Source organism: Lithobates pipiens, unplaced genomic scaffold, assembly GCF_037356315.1.
Source record: "Lithobates pipiens isolate NorthernLeopardFrog02 unplaced genomic scaffold, aLitPip1_a1.2 Scaffold_28, whole genome shotgun sequence".
In the NCBI taxonomy this organism is placed as follows: Eukaryota; Metazoa; Chordata; class Amphibia; order Anura; family Ranidae; genus Lithobates; species Lithobates pipiens.
Window position 1 is genome coordinate 204,741,251 of NW_027507789.1, and position 18,898 is coordinate 204,760,148.

The window sequence follows — 18,898 nt, forward strand, 5'->3', positions numbered from 1 at the left end:
GCCCGAACTGCGCCCGCCGTCTGGTGTTTAGCAACCAGTGACATCACATCACCACAGAGCAAGGCCCCAGCATTCACAGTGGAGGAGGATCTAACTTCCTCCTTCTCCAAGCCTAGTGCTTTAACTCCACCCCCCAACTAGTGAGGTCCTGCCACGAACCCGTGAAATCTATGGGGTCACACCCTTAGATCTCAGGGGTTCATGCTGGGACTTGTAGTCCATTACTTTTGGGGAGGGGTCACATCCTTAGATCTCAGGGGTTTATGCTGGGACTTGTAGTCCATCACTTTTGGGGGAGGGAGTCACATCCTTAGATCTCGGGTTCATACCAGGACTTGTAGTCCATCACTTTTTGGGTGGGAGTCACATCCTTAGATCTCAGGGGTTCATGCTAGGACTTGTAGTCCATTACTTTTGGGGGGGGGTCACATCCTTAGATTTCAGGGGTTCATGCTGGGACTACAGTCCATCACTTTTGGGGGGGGTCACATCCTTAGATTTTGGGGGTTCATGCTAGGACTTGTAGTCGATCACTGTTGAGGGGGGGTGAGTCACATCCTTAGATTTCAGGGGTTCATGCTGGGACTTGTAGTCCATCACTTGGGGGGGTCACATCCTTAGATCTCAGGGGTTCATGCTAGGACTTGTAGTCCATTACTTTGGGGGGGGTCACATCCTTAGAGCTCAGGGGTTCATGCTAGGACTTGTAGTTCATCACTTTGGGGTGGTCACAGCCTTAGATCTCAGGGGTACATGCTAGGACTTGTAGTCCATTACTTTTGGGGGGGAATCACATCCTTAGATCTCAGGGGCTCATGCTGGGACCTCATATATCTCAGGGGTTCATGGTAGGAATTGTAGTCCATTACTTTGGGGGGGAGTCACATCCTTAGATCTCAGGGTTCATGCTAGGACTTGTCGTCCATTACTTTGGGGGGGGGGGGGGGGAGTCACATCCTTAGATGTCAGGGATTCATACTAGGACTTGTAGTCCATCACTTTTTTGGGAGGGCTCACATCCTTAGATCTCAGGGGTTCATGCTGGGACCTCATATATCTCAGGGGTTCGTGCTAGGACTTGTAGTCCATTACTATGGGGGGAGGGGGAGTCACATCCTTAGATCTCAGGGGTTCATGCTGGGACCTCATATATCTCAGGGGTTCATGCTAGGAATTGTAGTCCATTACTTTGGGGGAGGGGAGTCACATCCTTGGATCTCAAGGGTTCATGCTGGGACCTCATATATCTCAGAGGTTCATGCTAGGACTTGTATTCCATTACTTTTGGGGGGGAATCACATCCTTAGATCTTAGGGGTTCATGCTGGGACTTGTAGTCCATACATTTTTGGGGGGAGGGTCACATCCTTAGATCTCAGGGGTTCATGCTGGGACTTGTAGTCCATCACTTTTTTGGGGGGGTTACATCCTTAGATATCAGGGGTCCATGCTGGGACTTGTATGAACGCGAACGTGGCCAAAAGTTCGCAAACCGCAAATTTCGCGGCGGACCCCATTGACTTTAATGGCAGGCGAACCATAAAAACCTCCAGGTCATATTTTCAGCCACAAAATACTTACTAGCTGTGCACACATAGTCCCACAACATGGACACTGACATAACAAAAGTATTAAGTGAATCTGGGATCGACAACGACAAGCATTCTTTTTTTATCTGTGAAATTTTGACAAATCAGGAGCGCATGAAGGCCATGGAGGAGAGGCAAGGTCAGGGCAGGCTATGAAGGGGGTGCAGGAGATGATCAGTGCCACAGTCAGGGCAGCGCAGTCCTGTGCCAGTGTGCCAACCTGTGCTTGAGACCCTCCCTCTGCCCGGCCCTTACCCCCACCTATGCAGGGCTCCACTGCGGTGGTCTGGAGGTGCCAGTCCCCTGCTGATCCCCAGCCATGGTGCTGGCACTGCCTGCTGATTGGCTTCTCCGCTGCTATCTCCCTCACTGTCTGAAACCAGCACCGCGATAGAGACTGAGCACTGACACCAGCACCGCGATAGAGAGCACTGACACCAGCACCGAGATAGAGAGCACTGACACCACACCAGCACCGCGATAGAGAGCACTGACACCAGCACCGAGATAGAGAGCACTGACACCAGCACCGAGATAGAGAGCACTGACACCAGCACCGTGATAGAGAGCACTGACGCCAGCACCGAGATAGAGAGCACTGACACCAGCACTGAGAGAGAGCACTGACACCAGCACTGTGATAGAGAACATTGACACCAGCACCGTGATAGAGATCACTGACACCAGCACCGAGATAGAGAGCACTGACACCAGCACCGAGATAGAGAGCACTGACACCACACCAGCACCGTGATAGAGAGCACTGAGGCCACACCAGCACCGTGATAGAGAGCACTGAGACCACACCAGCACCGAAATAGAGAGCACTGAAACCACACCAGCACCGAGATAGAGAGAACTGAGTCACATCCTTAGATCTGGAGGGTTCATGCTGGGACTTGTAGTCCATCACTTTTGGAGGATGTGTCACATCCTTAGATCTCAGTTTTTTTTGGAGGGGGAGGCACATCCTTACATATCACGAAGTTCAAACACACATGTATGCAGGAGAGGAAGAGTGTATGACAGTGGGTAGTATGTCCAGGAGAGGAGTGTGGAGGGTATGATAGTGGGTAGTATATACAGGAGAGGAGTGGGGAGGGTATGACAGTGGGCAGTATGTACAGGAGAGGAGTGTGGAGGGTATGACAGTAACCAAGTAACCCAGATAGTCATACACAAATCTGTTGCCACTGCGGGCAGCTGTTTGAGGTCAGGTTCGGCATCACTGAAGGGTGGGTTGATGATGTCAGCAAGAGCAATTTGGCTGCATCCCAGGCCTTTTATAATCCTATAGTGTTTACTGAAAAAAGAAACAAAATATTGCCCTGTGCCGCAAAAGTGCTCGGGTTTGACTTGAAGAAAAGAAGGCAACCCTAGTGCTCTACGATGCCCGAACTGCGCCCGCCGTCTGGTGTTTAGCAACCAGTGACATCACATCACCACAGAGCAAGGCCCCAGCATTCACAGTGGAGGAGGATCTAACTTCCTCCTTCTCCAAGCCTAGTGCTTTAACTCCACCCCCCAACTAGTGAGGTCCTGCCACGAACCCGTGAAATCTATGGGGTCACACCCTTAGATCTCAGGGGTTCATGCTGGGACTTGTAGTCCATTACTTTTGGGGAGGGGTCACATCCTTAGATCTCAGGGGTTTATGCTGGGACTTGTAGTCCATCACTTTTGGGGGAGGGAGTCACATCCTTAGATCTCGGGTTCATACCAGGACTTGTAGTCCATCACTTTTTGGGTGGGAGTCACATCCTTAGATCTCAGGGGTTCATGCTAGGACTTGTAGTCCATTACTTTTGGGGGGGGGTCACATCCTTAGATTTCAGGGGTTCATGCTGGGACTACAGTCCATCACTTTTGGGGGGGGTCACATCCTTAGATTTTGGGGGTTCATGCTAGGACTTGTAGTCGATCACTGTTGAGGGGGGGTGAGTCACATCCTTAGATTTCAGGGGTTCATGCTGGGACTTGTAGTCCATCACTTGGGGGGGTCACATCCTTAGATCTCAGGGGTTCATGCTAGGACTTGTAGTCCATTACTTTGGGGGGGGTCACATCCTTAGAGCTCAGGGGTTCATGCTAGGACTTGTAGTTCATCACTTTGGGGTGGTCACAGCCTTAGATCTCAGGGGTACATGCTAGGACTTGTAGTCCATTACTTTTGGGGGGGAATCACATCCTTAGATCTCAGGGGCTCATGCTGGGACCTCATATATCTCAGGGGTTCATGGTAGGAATTGTAGTCCATTACTTTGGGGGGGAGTCACATCCTTAGATCTCAGGGTTCATGCTAGGACTTGTCGTCCATTACTTTGGGGGGGGGGGGGGGGAGTCACATCCTTAGATGTCAGGGATTCATACTAGGACTTGTAGTCCATCACTTTTTTGGGAGGGCTCACATCCTTAGATCTCAGGGGTTCATGCTGGGACCTCATATATCTCAGGGGTTCGTGCTAGGACTTGTAGTCCATTACTATGGGGGGAGGGGGAGTCACATCCTTAGATCTCAGGGGTTCATGCTGGGACCTCATATATCTCAGGGGTTCATGCTAGGAATTGTAGTCCATTACTTTGGGGGAGGGGAGTCACATCCTTGGATCTCAAGGGTTCATGCTGGGACCTCATATATCTCAGAGGTTCATGCTAGGACTTGTATTCCATTACTTTTGGGGGGGAATCACATCCTTAGATCTTAGGGGTTCATGCTGGGACTTGTAGTCCATACATTTTTGGGGGGAGGGTCACATCCTTAGATCTCAGGGGTTCATGCTGGGACTTGTAGTCCATCACTTTTTTGGGGGGGTTACATCCTTAGATATCAGGGGTCCATGCTGGGACTTGTATGAACGCGAACGTGGCCAAAAGTTCGCAAACCGCAAATTTCGCGGCGGACCCCATTGACTTTAATGGCAGGCGAACCATAAAAACCTCCAGGTCATATTTTCAGCCACAAAATACTTACTAGCTGTGCACACATAGTCCCACAACATGGACACTGACATAACAAAAGTATTAAGTGAATCTGGGATCGACAACGACAAGCATTCTTTTTTTATCTGTGAAATTTTGACAAATCAGGAGCGCATGAAGGCCATGGAGGAGAGGCAAGGTCAGGGCAGGCTATGAAGGGGGTGCAGGAGATGATCAGTGCCACAGTCAGGGCAGCGCAGTCCTGTGCCAGTGTGCCAACCTGTGCTTGAGACCCTCCCTCTGCCCGGCCCTTACCCCCACCTATGCAGGGCTCCACTGCGGTGGTCTGGAGGTGCCAGTCCCCTGCTGATCCCCAGCCATGGTGCTGGCACTGCCTGCTGATTGGCTTCTCCGCTGCTATCTCCCTCACTGTCTGAAACCAGCACCGCGATAGAGACTGAGCACTGACACCAGCACCGCGATAGAGAGCACTGACACCAGCACCGAGATAGAGAGCACTGACACCACACCAGCACCGCGATAGAGAGCACTGACACCAGCACCGAGATAGAGAGCACTGACACCAGCACCGAGATAGAGAGCACTGACACCAGCACCGTGATAGAGAGCACTGACGCCAGCACCGAGATAGAGAGCACTGACACCAGCACCGAGAGAGAGCACTGACACCAGCACTGTGATAGAGAACATTGACACCAGCACCGTGATAGAGATCACTGACACCAGCACCGAGATAGAGAGCACTGACACCAGCACCGAGATAGAGAGCACTGACACCACACCAGCACCGTGATAGAGAGCACTGAGGCCACACCAGCACCGTGATAGAGAGCACTGAGACCACACCAGCACCGAAATAGAGAGCACTGAAACCACACCAGCACCGAGATAGAGAGAACTGAGTCACATCCTTAGATCTGGAGGGTTCATGCTGGGACTTGTAGTCCATCACTTTTGGAGGATGTGTCACATCCTTAGATCTCAGTTTTTTTTGGAGGGGGAGGCACATCCTTACATATCAGGGGTTCATGCTGGGACTTGTAGTCCATTACTTTTGGGGGGAGAGTCACATCCTTAGATCTCAGGGGTTCATATTGAGACTTGTAGTCCATCACTTTTGGAGGGGGAGTCACATCCTTAGATATCAGGGGCTCATGCTGGGACTGCAAATGGCCTACATCTATAGCAGACATCCCAACCTGCAAAAACGAATTTCAGGGAGGTGGCAAACTCAATTCAGGGAGGTTACGCTTCACACTGGCGCTGCCCGCCCCCCCCATGCAGCCTTGCCAGTGCCAATTAAATGCAGCCTTACTAGTGCCCATGAAATGCAGCCTTACCAGTGCCCATGGAATTCAGCCTTACCAGTGCCCATGAAATGCAGCCTTACCAGTGCCCATTAAATTCCCATCGAATATCCTGGCAGCAACAAATTCCTGCCTCCTATGATACACGTCACACTGATTTCATGTATCATTGGATCAGTGTTCCATCTATCTAGGAGGCGGGACTTTGTTACAGTCCTCCACCTCGCACAGACTGGCATTTCCTGGCGAGGACGTCATCACTTGGGCTGCTCTGTCTTCTGGCTGTGGCTGAGTAACAGGCCATAGGTGTGCCCAGATTATTACATTAGTGTGCACCACGAAGTTCAAACACACATGTATGCAGGAGAGGAAGAGTGTATGACAGTGGGTAGTATGTCCAGGAGAGGAGTGTGGAGGGTATGATAGTGGGTAGTATATACAGGAGAGGAGTGGGGAGGGTATGACAGTGGGCAGTATGTACAGGAGAGGAGTGTGGAGGGTATGACAGTGGGCAGTATGTACAGGAGAGGAGTGTGGAGGGTATGACAGTGGGCAGTGTACTCCCTTTCTTACTATTTATGTACTTAAAGAATTTCTTGGGATTATTTTACTCTCCTCTGCTATGTGCCTTTCATGTTCTATCTTAGCTGCCCTGATTGTACCCTTACATTTCTTGTTGCATTCTTTGTAAAGTTGTAATACTGATGATGATCCCTCAGCCTTGTATTTTGATTTTATATGCATTTTTATGTTGGAGTTAAGACACTCAGGACTTATTTGCTCTTTTAAATGTATTTCCCATTGGTATGCACTGGCTAATGACCTTATTTATTATGCTCTTAAAGCATAGCCATTTTTCCTCCGTATTCCTTGTTCCTAAGATTGTATCCCAATTTATATCTTCTAGCAAAGTTTGTAGTTTAGGGAAGTTGGCTCTTTTGAAATTAAAAAAACTGGCCACCGCCCACACCCATAACTGATCTTCACAGTAAGGAGCACATAGAGGGCATATACATGTAAGACAAAAATAATTCCATAGCTCAACTCACCAACCAGTCTGCTGACCAACCAAATTAACCTGTCTAACCGTCTGTTAAAAAACAGGGGTTTAGTTAGCACACATTTGCAAACGCATGTGAAAGCTGCAAGGCCTCGTCACGTTACCCTGTGTTGCTTGCAGTCCTAACGCTACAAATTTATAAGTCTCTCCAGTGGAAGCACATGCATGGAATGGATAGGCGTGGGACAGGTGAGCCTGGAGGCTGCCCAAGCCCCCTTAAAGGAACAGGAGTACACTGGACACCCAGCAAGAGCACAATGGCAGCGAAGGTGCCCAGTGTGTCCCCGGACCCTATATACAAACAGTAACAAAAAACTGGCCACTGCCCACACCTATAATTGGCCTTCACAGTGAGAAGCCCATGGAGCTTTGTTTCTAGTTGGTGCATTTACCATCTGACCCATGAAATTGTCCTGCAAGACATTTAGAAACTGGCGAGCCTTAAATGACTGTGCGGTCCCTTCCACCCAGTCTATGTCTGGATAATTAAAATTCCCCTTATAATGACACTTCCCATTCTTGCCGCTAATCTAAATTGTAAAATGGAAGGTCTGCCTCTGCCTCCTCCCTTTGGTTATTGGGCCTATAGCATACCCCCAGTATTACTTTCCTCTTAGTTTCCTCTCTTTGTAGCTTTACCCATAAGGATTCCACCTCCTCCCTAGCTCCCTTAGTGATGTCATCCCTCATATTCACTTGTACATCATTTTTTTTAAAAACAGACATACCCCTCCCCCTTTTTTACCCTCTCTATCCCTGCAATATAGGAAATATCCTTGAATGGTTCCCAGACAATTATGAGAGCTGTCGAACCAAGTCTCTGTAATTCCTACAAAATCGAAATCCTCCTCGTACAACAGTCGGTTGTCAGAAACCATGAAATCAGACCGAGACAGAAGTACAGTTAAAGAGGAAGTAAACCCTGATGGGTTTACTTCCTCTTTTTTTCCCTGCAAAGGTAAAGCATAATGGACTACTATGCATCGCATAGTAGCTCATTATGTGTCACTTACCTGACACAGGAGCCAGCGAAGTCGCCGCTGTCCCCTGTAGTCCGCCGCATCCATGTTGCTTGTGACGTCTCGCAGCTCCGACGAATCACAGCGGCGCAACCGCGATGACGTCACTCCCGCGCATGCGCACGGGAGTCGCGCCTCGCAGCTCCGCCGCTGTCATACGGCGAAGCCGCGATGACGTCACTCCCGCGCATGCGCACGGGAGTCGACAAATTTGGCAAATCCATTCTTGGATTTGCCGCATTTAGTGCGCCTGCGCGCCGCTGTCTACGGCGCATGCGCCGTAGACAGCGGTGCCCATTTTCGGGCAAATATCTCCTAAACCATATAGGTTTAGGAGATATTGCTTGGACCTACAGGTAAGCCTTAATCTAGGCTTACCTATAGGTCCAAGTTGTTTGGAAGGGTTTACTTCCTCTTTAAATCACACTTGTTTAATAATAAAAGTAAAAAGAACAAACATAGCCAAAACATAGCCAAAGTTCAGTAACTGGAAGGGAAAGTGCGTCTGCAACATACTCCTCCATGGCCTTATCCTCCAAGACCGACAAAGGGTAAACCCGGCCACGAGGGGGTATGGCACCAGGTTGAAGGTCAACTGCGCTATTATATGGCTGATGTGGAGGCAAACTACTGGCTTGACCTTTGTCAAAGACAATGCTAAAATCGTGGTACTCCTCCAGCAGGGAGGAGAGTGAAGAAGTGCACAGGACTTTGGCTACCTTCTGGCAGCATGTCTTACTGCATTGTTGCAACTAGGAGAGAACCTCAGCACGGAGCCAATCAAAACAGGGGTTGTGCCTCTATAACCAAGGATAACCAATAACCAGCAGAAACGTAGGCGAGGAAATAACTGTCAAGAGCCTCAATGGCAAGTGGAGTGTCACGCAGCTGCAGCGGAATTAAGTGCTTTGATACCAAGGCAGCATCAATGAACAGGCCTGCAGCCCCAGAGTAGATTAGAGTCTGTATCTCGACAGACAACTCAGCCCAAGAAAGGGTGACTGAAACCAGGGGCTTATCCTTCTGGATAACTGGGGATGAAACAACGCCATATAAGGTCTGTCTGTGACAGGACCTCAAGGTTCGGGGGGTTCCCTAGACGGGTAGGACAAGACTTCAAAAAGTGACCTTCCTGGCCACAATAAAGATACAATCTCTCCCTCCTCCTAAAGGTTCTCTCATCCACAGAGAGATGCGTGAAACCCAAATGCATGCGTTCACCTTCACTGACCGACTCGGTACCAGGAGGCATGGGAGGTGGGGGAGGCATGGGTGGGACTGCAAAGCTTGGAGAAAAACGTACAGGAGGCTTCCCCAAGCGCTCCTTTAAAGAGAGTCTTTTTCTGAGTCTGGAGTCAATGAGGATGGCAAACGTGATCAACTTCTCCAGCTCAGTGGATATATCTCGGGCTGCTATCTCATCCTTGATGGTATCGGAGAGACCATGAGAAAAAGCAGCCACGAGGGCCTCATTGTTCCACACAACTTCTGCTGCCAGAGTAAGGAATTCAATGGCGCAGTCGGCAACAGTTCTCATACATGAGGCACTTGGCAGAAGAAGCGGAGTGTGCAGGAACATCAAATACCCTTTTAAATTACAAACTCAGGGTAACTCAAGACAACAAGTTTTTGCGTCTCCCATAGAGGGTTTGCCCAGGCAAAGGCTCTCTCAGAAAGCAAAGATATTAGGAAACCTACTTTGTTTCTGTCCGTAGGAAACGCCTGGGGCAGCATCTCAAAGGATCACCCCCAAATCGCTGGGGAAGCGGAGCAGAACCAGACATATCTCTTATAGAGGTAATACTCGAGGCGGGTGCCTGCACAGAGACTGGTACATCAGCATGGATGGTCTGCAACATAGGTTGTACCAGGGTGGCCACAGTGGGAGATTTCAGGTAAGCCGTGTGACTCAGGAGCGTTTGTAATGCCATGGCAAACTGATCATTGCAGTGATCCAGTTCATCTAATCTGGAAAAAATATTACCAACAAGTGGATTTACTGCTTCTTCTGAATTCATGGCCTTTGCCTACTGTCAGAAACCATGAAATCAAACCGAGACAGAAGTACAGTTAAATCATACTTGTTTAATAATAAAAGTAAAAAAGAACAAACGTTGTCAAAACATAGCCAAAGTTCAGTAACCAGAACGGATAGTCAGCCAAGCCATAAGTCAGGGATCAATGTAGTGGAACAGCAAGCAGGATCTGGAGCCAGAAGGGATGACAGCAAAGCAAGTCTTTAAACAGGTACACAGGATATAGGCTCTGTGATGGTGACTACGGCAAAGGCAGAGATCCTTTGGGCTGGATGGCTTTAGTAGGCAGGACTGACAAGCAGGATATCATCAACAGCTGATTAACTGTGGAGATAGAGATAGGAGCTGGCAATTAGCCGGCAGATGAGGGGCCAGCTCTGAGAAGGAAGGGCTGAGCCCAGCCCTGACATAGCTCTAGTTCTCCCATCCTGTCCGAAAGACTCCTGGCACGTAGTTTAGACCGGTCACATACTATCTCCTTATTGGGTGCTCTGGGGTTGCAAATAGGACTTGTTACTATACTTACCTTGGCTATAGGTGCTATAGTCATGACTAATGCCCCCGATAGTATCCTCTGGAATATGTTCCACGCTGACTATCTCTACCTCTGGACCTTCCCCCTGTAAGATAAATAGGAAAAAGCGTTGTCAAGCAAGCCAGAGTCCAGTAGCCAGATTGGGTAGTCAGCCAATCCAAAGTTCATAAACCAGATCGGGTAATCAGCCAGTCCAGACGTCAGGGATCCACGGAGAGCAACTGCAAGCAGGATGGAAGCCAGGAGGGATGTTTGCAAGCCAGTCTTGAAACAGCAGGAGATGGTTCCTAGTGATGTGACCAAACGTGAAGGCAAAGGAGAAATGAGCTGGAAGACTTATATATAGGCAGGCCAGACGATCATCATCGGAAACAGCTGGTAACAGTGGAGAGAGAAGAGCTGGCAATTAGCCGACAGCTGAGCGGCCAGCCCAGAGGAGGAAGGGCTAAGCCAGCCCTGACACTGTGATTTCTAATGGCAGCCTTGGGGTAACAAGGTTGCTCCTCCATAGATACAGTACAGGGAATGAGCGTTGTCACCCAAAGACAGGAAGTGTGTTACTGGCAGGATTATCACCCTGCTCCTCCATAGATACAGTACAGTGAGTGAACATTGTCACACCGAGGAAGGAAATGTTTTCCTGGCAGGATCACCACTCTTCTCCTCCTTAGATCCAGTACAGTGAGTGAGCACTGTCACCTGAGGACAGGACGTGTTGTTCCTGGGAGGATCACCACGCTGCTCCTCCATACATACATTACAGTGGGTGAGCGTTGTCACCCTCAGACAGGAAGTGTGTTCCTGGCAGAATCGCCACCCTGCTCCTCCACAGATACAGTAAAGTGAGTGAGCGTTGTCACCTGAGGACAGGAAGCATTTTCCTGCCAGGATCACCACCCTACTCCTCCATAGATGCGGTACAGTGAGGGAGCCTTGTCAGCCAAGGAAAGCAAGTGTATTACTGGTGGGATCATCAGGGGAAAATAAAGGAAAAAAGCCTGAAAAGAAAAAATGAATGAAACCGCCCATTTCTATCAGATTTGATTTACTATTTTTTCACAGAAATACATTGTATGCGGGGCGTTGCGTCCACGTTGGGATCCGCTTTGATTTCACCTTATTACGGCCTTTCATGTTACTTCTCCTCTTGGCGATCCTGACAGTCTTCGTTTTACATGAATTAACTGAAAGTATTTTTAAAGGGTCCATTAATATTATCCGGTGTGGATTCCTATTCTCTGGATCTCATCGCCAGGAATTCACCATCAGGAAAGACTCAGAAATGCGTTTGGATGAAAGCTGGCGCCGCACGTCATGAGGTTTATTCGTAAATCACTTCTACTGAGTGATAGTTATTTTTTTCGGAAAACCAAAAATGGTAGTTGTTTTAATGTTTTCATCAGTTTTATTTTCGTAATAACTTGAAATTTCCATATAAAAAGAGAAGAAAAAAAAAAACACATCAATATCAACATCCTACATTCTGCCAAATCCCGTACCGGACTTCAGGCGGTTATACCGGGAGGATATGCAGCTGCAGTCATCACCCCGCTACCGTTTGTTAGAGCCGACTCTTGCAATAGCAATAATAGGAGTACAATGTACCCTATACCCATTCAGATAGCGGGGGTGGCGGGATCTGGGGGCCCCTTGTTAAAGGGGGCTTCCAGATTCCGATAAGCCCCCCCACAGACCACCACAACCACCCGGCAAGGGTTGTGGGGATGAGGCCCTTGTCCCTATCAACACAGGGACAAGGTGCTTTGGGGGAGACCCCAAAGTACCGGTGGCCTGGTACAGTTCAGGAGTGGGGGGACGCTCTCTCGCCCCCCCCTTTTTCCTGCAGCCTGCCAGGTTGCATGCTCGGATAAGGGCCTGGTACGGATGCATTTTTTTGTTGGTGTTTATTTAAAAAAAAAATTTATGTATATTGCCGGGATCCGGCAATATATTACAGCCGCGAGCAATTTTATATGATATTTTTTCCTCTAGAAACGTCATTTTGCTGTGGTACTGTTATAAACGTTGGAAAAATTGTGTCCTTTTTTTCCCACAAATAGAGCTTTTTTTTGGTGGTATTTGATCACCTCTGCGGTTTTTATTTTTTGCAATATAAACGAAAAAAGACTGCACATTTTTGAAAAAAAATATATATATTTTCTACTTTTTGCTATAACAAAAATACAATAAACTCAATTTTAGTCATACATTTAGGCCAAAAAGCATTCGGCCACATGCCTCCGGTAAAAAAATTTTTAATAAGCGTATATTTATTGGTTTGTCCAAAATTTATAGCGTCTACAAACTAGGGTATATTTTCTGGAATTTGTTTTTATCACAAGTGATTGAAAAATGACATACATACATATATATATATATATATATATATATATATATATATATATATATATATATATATATATATAATGTTTTGGGGTTCAGAGTAATTTTCTAGCCCGAAAGTGGTGAGTGGGTGATGTGTGACATAAGCTTTTAATGCTGTGCATAAAATACCAGAACAGGTCAAAACTCTGCCAAATTATCCCTTTTTGGAAAGTAGACACCCCAAGCTATTTGCTGAGAGGCATGGAATATTTTATATTTTGCCACAAGTTTCAGGAAAATTACAATAATTTTTATTTTTGTCATGTTTCAATCACTTGTGACAAAAAAATAAAACATTCAATGTGCTCAACAAGCAAATTCCTACAGATTAAAATGGTGGGTGTTGCAAATATTTTTTCACACAGATTTTCCAAACGCAATTTTTTTGGAATAAAGACACTTGTTTGAATGCACTAAATTGCTGTTTGCATATGACACGAGACCGATGCTTGCACCCGACAGGGGTGCTTTTTTTAAATTATTATTATTATTATTTATTTTTCTTTTTTATTTTATTTTTACATTGTTCCTTTCATTTTTTTAAAATCATTTTTATTGTTATAACAGACAATGTAAATGTCCCCTATGATAGCAATAGGTAGTGACAGGTACTCTTTTAAAAAAAAAAGTCTATTAGACTCTCAAAGCATCTGACCACACCAAGATCGGTGTGATAAGATGCTCTCCCAATTTCCCAATGGCACTGTTTATATCCGGCAATGTCAGGAAACGCTCGTAGCTTTCGGTTTCTTAGGCCATAGAGATGATTGGAGCCATTCTGATCTTCGATCAGCTCTATGGTCAGCTGGCAGAGCCACCGGCTGCATTATCAGGTTCCCCGGTGGGAAATAGGATCCCGAGAAAACCATGGAAGACGACGGGAGGGGGAGGGGGAACGTTCCCTCCCACTGCTTGTAAAAGCAGTCTAGTGGCTATTTAGCCTATAGGATTGCTTTTACATGAAAGTCATCCACTGGCTGAAAAGAACGATATCAAGATGATACCTAAACCTGCAGGCATCATTCTGGTATAACCACTCAAAGTCCACCAACATACCAGTACGTTGCTGGTCCTTGTTGGGCATATATTGTAATGTTCTTTTTTTTCATGCAGCCTGTGGGCTGAACAAAAAAAATATATTGATCGGTGGGTATGCTCACCATTAGAATACCGCCCTGCATCCACCCACGTCTAATGATGGGCATACATGCACCATTTTTTTTTTAACCATGGTGGTGAAATCACCTCCTACAGCGCTGGAGTTGCAGATTTACATATCGTGAGAGCAAACGCTGTTGCTGTCAAAAAGCAAACAATGGTAACAATAAAACATTAGCTCAATAAAACCACTTCACAAGTTTATGTACCATCATGTATTTATCTTCTACTTTTCCAGGCTCAATGAGACCATAGGTCCCGCAAGTAATAATAGATGAACTATTGCATATATTGTACTGTTTTGGATGAATCAAGGAATTGAATGCTTTATATCATGTGAGATCATTACTGTCTCCAACATACTGTATAGTATATTATTGTTACCATTATATATTGTACTGTGACTGCATTACGACGCCTCAGTCTATATATTCATACAATTTGTACCATTGTTATCAGTATTATTTATAGATATATTTTTTACCTAGTCCTTAAATAAAATTTCCTTTTTATTCATCCAAGTATATTTATTGCTGTCCGGTGCTTCAATTAAAGTCCCAATTTCCCTCTGGTGTTTTTTACACCCTCCCCTTCTAATGTATATGGGATGGATATTCGTGATCTTACCAGACCACAATATCAATTAAAGTCCCTAGGGATGGTGACCTTACCCTGTCATATGTTCCTGAAAGTCCCTATCTTTTTTTCAATGATGTCCTCAATAAAACCACAACAATCTGTGCCAAAAAAAGGAGTAGAAAATATATGCTGAAGCATGGGGGCAATCCAACCCTGCCCCCATGCTTCGGAATATATGCTGTTTTTTTTTTTTAACTGTGATGGTGAAATCACCTTCCACAGCACTGGAGTCCCTGATTTACGTATCGTGGGAGCAAACGCAGTTGCTGTCAAGATAAATAATTCAGTGCTGCAGCTGAATGGTGTACCTGAAAAGCAAACAATGGTAAAAATAAAACATTAACTGAATAAAACCACAACAATCTGTGCCAAAAAAAAGAGTAAAAAATATATGCCAAAGCATGGGGGCAATCCGCCCCTAATGTTAGGGGCAAGTCGCCCCTCCACCCTTGCCCCCATGCTTCAGTATATATGCTCTTTTTTTTTTAACAGTGATGGTGAAATCACCTCCCACTGCACTGGAGTCACTGATTTACGTATCATGAGAGCAAACGCTGTTGCTGTTAAGATAAATAAATCAGTGCTGCAGCTGAATGGTGTACCCCGAAAAGCAAACAATGGTAACAATAAAACATTAACTCAATAAAACCACAACAAGCTGTGCCAAAAAAAAGAGTAAAAAATATATCCCAAAGCATGGGGGGGCAATTCGCCCCCTAATGGTAGGGGCAAATCGTCCCTCCACCCCTGCCCCCATGCTTCGGCATATATGCTCTTTTTTTAACTTTAATGGTGAAATCACCTCCCACAGCGCTGGAGTCACTGATTTACATATCGTGAGAGCAAACACTGTTGATGTCAAGATAAATAAATCAGTACTGCAGCTGCATGGCCTACCTGAAAAGCAAATGATAGTTAACAATAAAACACAGTAAACAGTAAAGGATAAAAGAATGACATACCTGAAAAGCAAACATGATAAAACATAGTAAACATAGTAAAAAGAGCATAACAATAGAGAGAACAATAGAGAGAGAATAGAGAGAAAGAGCAATAAAATTAAAACGAATTTTGGCTTTTTTTTGTTTGTTTTTTTACACTTTTATTTGTAATTGTAACGGTTCCAGTTTTGGGTCTCTCAAAATGCGATGGCATCTTTGGAGACCATGTGAAAGTATACCCTAGACTGTGCCATGCTGTACCTACTAGTGTGCGGTAGCGTTCAAAACATTCACCAATGCAAGACCAGGATGGTCAGGACGGGTGGGACAATAATAGCGGGTGTCATGCCTGTATCCGTGCTTGTGAGGGACTGAATTTTGTGGAGCCAATCATATTCAGGGTAACCCCGAGGACGACAGAGTTCATTGAAATGCATAAACTGCAAGATTTGCTTGTATCTAGCCCTGGTCATGGAGGCAGAGAACACAGGCATGTGGTGAATTGGGTCAGTGGACCAATATGACCGCAACTCACTTTTTTTTAGTTATGCCTATGAGGAGGGATAGGCACAGAAAGGTCTTAAATCCGGAGACCGTCTCCAATCTCTGGCAAGGGTCAACTGGGGATTAGCGGTGATGAATTGAGCAGCATACAAATTGCTTTGGTCCACAATAGATCTATAGAGATCTTCCGTGAAAAACAGCAAATAAAAATCAAGTGACGTAAAATCAACTGTCTCTACCTGAATTCCGAGTTGGCCAGTGAATTGGGGATGTATGGGTGCTGCAGAAGTGGTGGGTTTCCAATTAGGATTGGCAAATGCAGCAGGAAGGGCACTATGGGCTCGACGGGCCTGTGTTTATCTTCTTGGTGGCTGCGGGACACTACTTGTGCTAGCCACCTCGCCAGTTTGAACTGCACTTATAAGACTCACCACAACACCACGTGATACTGCAGTGCTGGATGTACGACCAGGATGTACTAGGCCGCTGCTGCTTGCCAGTTCACCAGAAGGATGAGCTCCATACGAGAGCCCTGTGGTTCTTGCACTTCAACGACAGCAGAAGAACAGGGTCGGGTATGCCTAACCATGGCAGGGAGCACTACGTCGTCAGAGCTATCTGTCAGGCTGCCACTGCTGTCTACCGGTATGTATTCTGAGCCTGAATCTGACAGATGGGTGACTTCCTCTTCACTCTCATCTGTCATGCTTTGAAACATGTAGGCCTCTTCACTAGTTTACCTTCGATTGGACATTGTGGCCTCTAAATTTACTGGAACACAAGTGTGACTCACAGGAAAAAAGAGCACCTGATTGTCAGCGACTGCTTAAATCGCTACCAAAAAACGTTAGCATTCACAGGGATCAGGCCTGTCTCTGCAAACGCTGCAGTTATGTGTTTTGTAAGTGACAGTGATCGATTGATACTGCACTTGGGTGGGCTGGGTTGGGCGGAGGGGCTAAACGCAGGTGCTAGCAGGTATCTAGGCTGATCCCGCTAATGTTGCATTTTTGAGAACACTAAACTACTGGGGACGCTAGTATAGTTCTGATCAGATCAAAGATATTGATCCGTTCAGACACTATACTACAAAGGGAGGTGTATGGTGCGTGCGTGGGTGTTAGCGCTACTGGCACTAATCTGATACTGCTAGGGTGACGCAGACCCTGACTGACACTAAAACTGATGTCACCCGCTGGGTCATCAAGAGGTTAAATCTTTATTAGGTAATATATGGTGGGTACCCTGACGCTATAAAAAACAAACTAACTCACTCAGTGACACTAATACGGATTTTACTGGTGACTGGGGGTGAAAGGGTTAACTAGGGGGCTATCAGGGGGTTAAAACCTTTATTAGGTAATATATGGGGGTACCCTGGAGCTATAAAAACATGACGGCGAAACTAATCAACTAACTGGCTAATTAGTGTCACCCATAACACTAATATGGCGATCAGAAAAAAGATCTATAATGCCGCGTACACACGATCGGACTATCCGGCGGACAATCCGCCCGTGTGTGGGCTCCGGCGGACTTTTTTTTCTCAAAAGTCTGGCGAACTTAGAAAGAAGTTTTGACTCAAAATTGTCAGCCGGACTCGGCAATCCGGCGGACAATCCGGCCGTCTGTGTGCTAATCCGCCGGACTTTTGAAATGAACGGACTTGCCCCCACACGGAGAAAAGTCTGTTCATTCTGAATGTGGCTCCAGGTAGACGGGACTAGCGAAGGAGGTCAATGTCGCCGCCTCCATCGGCGAGATTGACACCGCGCTGGCCCCATCACCTGGTATGGACTTAAAGGGGAAGCTTTACACCGAAAAACGGCGTGGGGTTCCCCCCCGAAGTCCATATCAGACCCTTATCCTGTCATTGCGGCCAGAGAGAGCGTTGCATCAACATCTCAAGGAAGAAGAGAAGAAGAGAAGGCGGCAGCGGCGACAGAAGACCGGGCCACCGCTAGTAAAAGAGCTGGAAGAAGAAAGCGGAGGCCCGGCAAGAAGAACCAAAGAGGGAGACAAGACCCCCAAAGTCAGAAGAAGAGGCAGCGGTGACAGAAGACCGGGCCACCGCTAGTAAAAGATCTATAGGAAGATAGCGGAGGCCCGGCAAGACGAACCGAAGAGGGGGACAAGACCCCTGAAGAGGGGGGCAAGACCGCCAAAGTCAGAAGAAGATCCCCGGACGGCGGCGGCGATGAAGAAGAAAGCCGGGCTCCTCCGCTAGTAAAAGAGCTAGCAGAAGATAGCGGAGGAGTCCGGCGAGAAGATCCCCCAAGACGGAAGACCACCGGAGCTGTGCAATAAATTATTTTAAAAACATTGTTGTTTTTTTCTTTATACTTTTTTTCACCAGGTGAATGGGTAGTGCTACATGGTACCCCAATACTCATTCACATAGGGTGTGGGGCCGGTATCTGGGGGCCCCCTTGCTAAAGGGGGCTCCCGGATTCCGATAAGCCCCCCGCCTGCAGACCCCGACAACCAAAGGCCAGGGTTATCGGGAAGAGGCCCTTGTCCTCATCAACATGGGGACAAGGTGCTTTGGGGTGGGGGGGCTGCAGGGCCCCCCCTTCCCCAAAGCACCCCCCCATGTTGAGGGCACGCGGCCTGGTACGGCTCAGGAGGGGGGAGGGGCGCTCGCTCGTCCCCACCCCCTTTCCTGACCGGCCGTGCTGCGTGCTCGGATAAGGGCCTGATATGGACTTGGGGGGGACCCCCACGCTGTTTTTTCAGCATAGGGCTTCCCCTTTAAGTTCATACCAGGTGACGGGGCCAACGAGGTG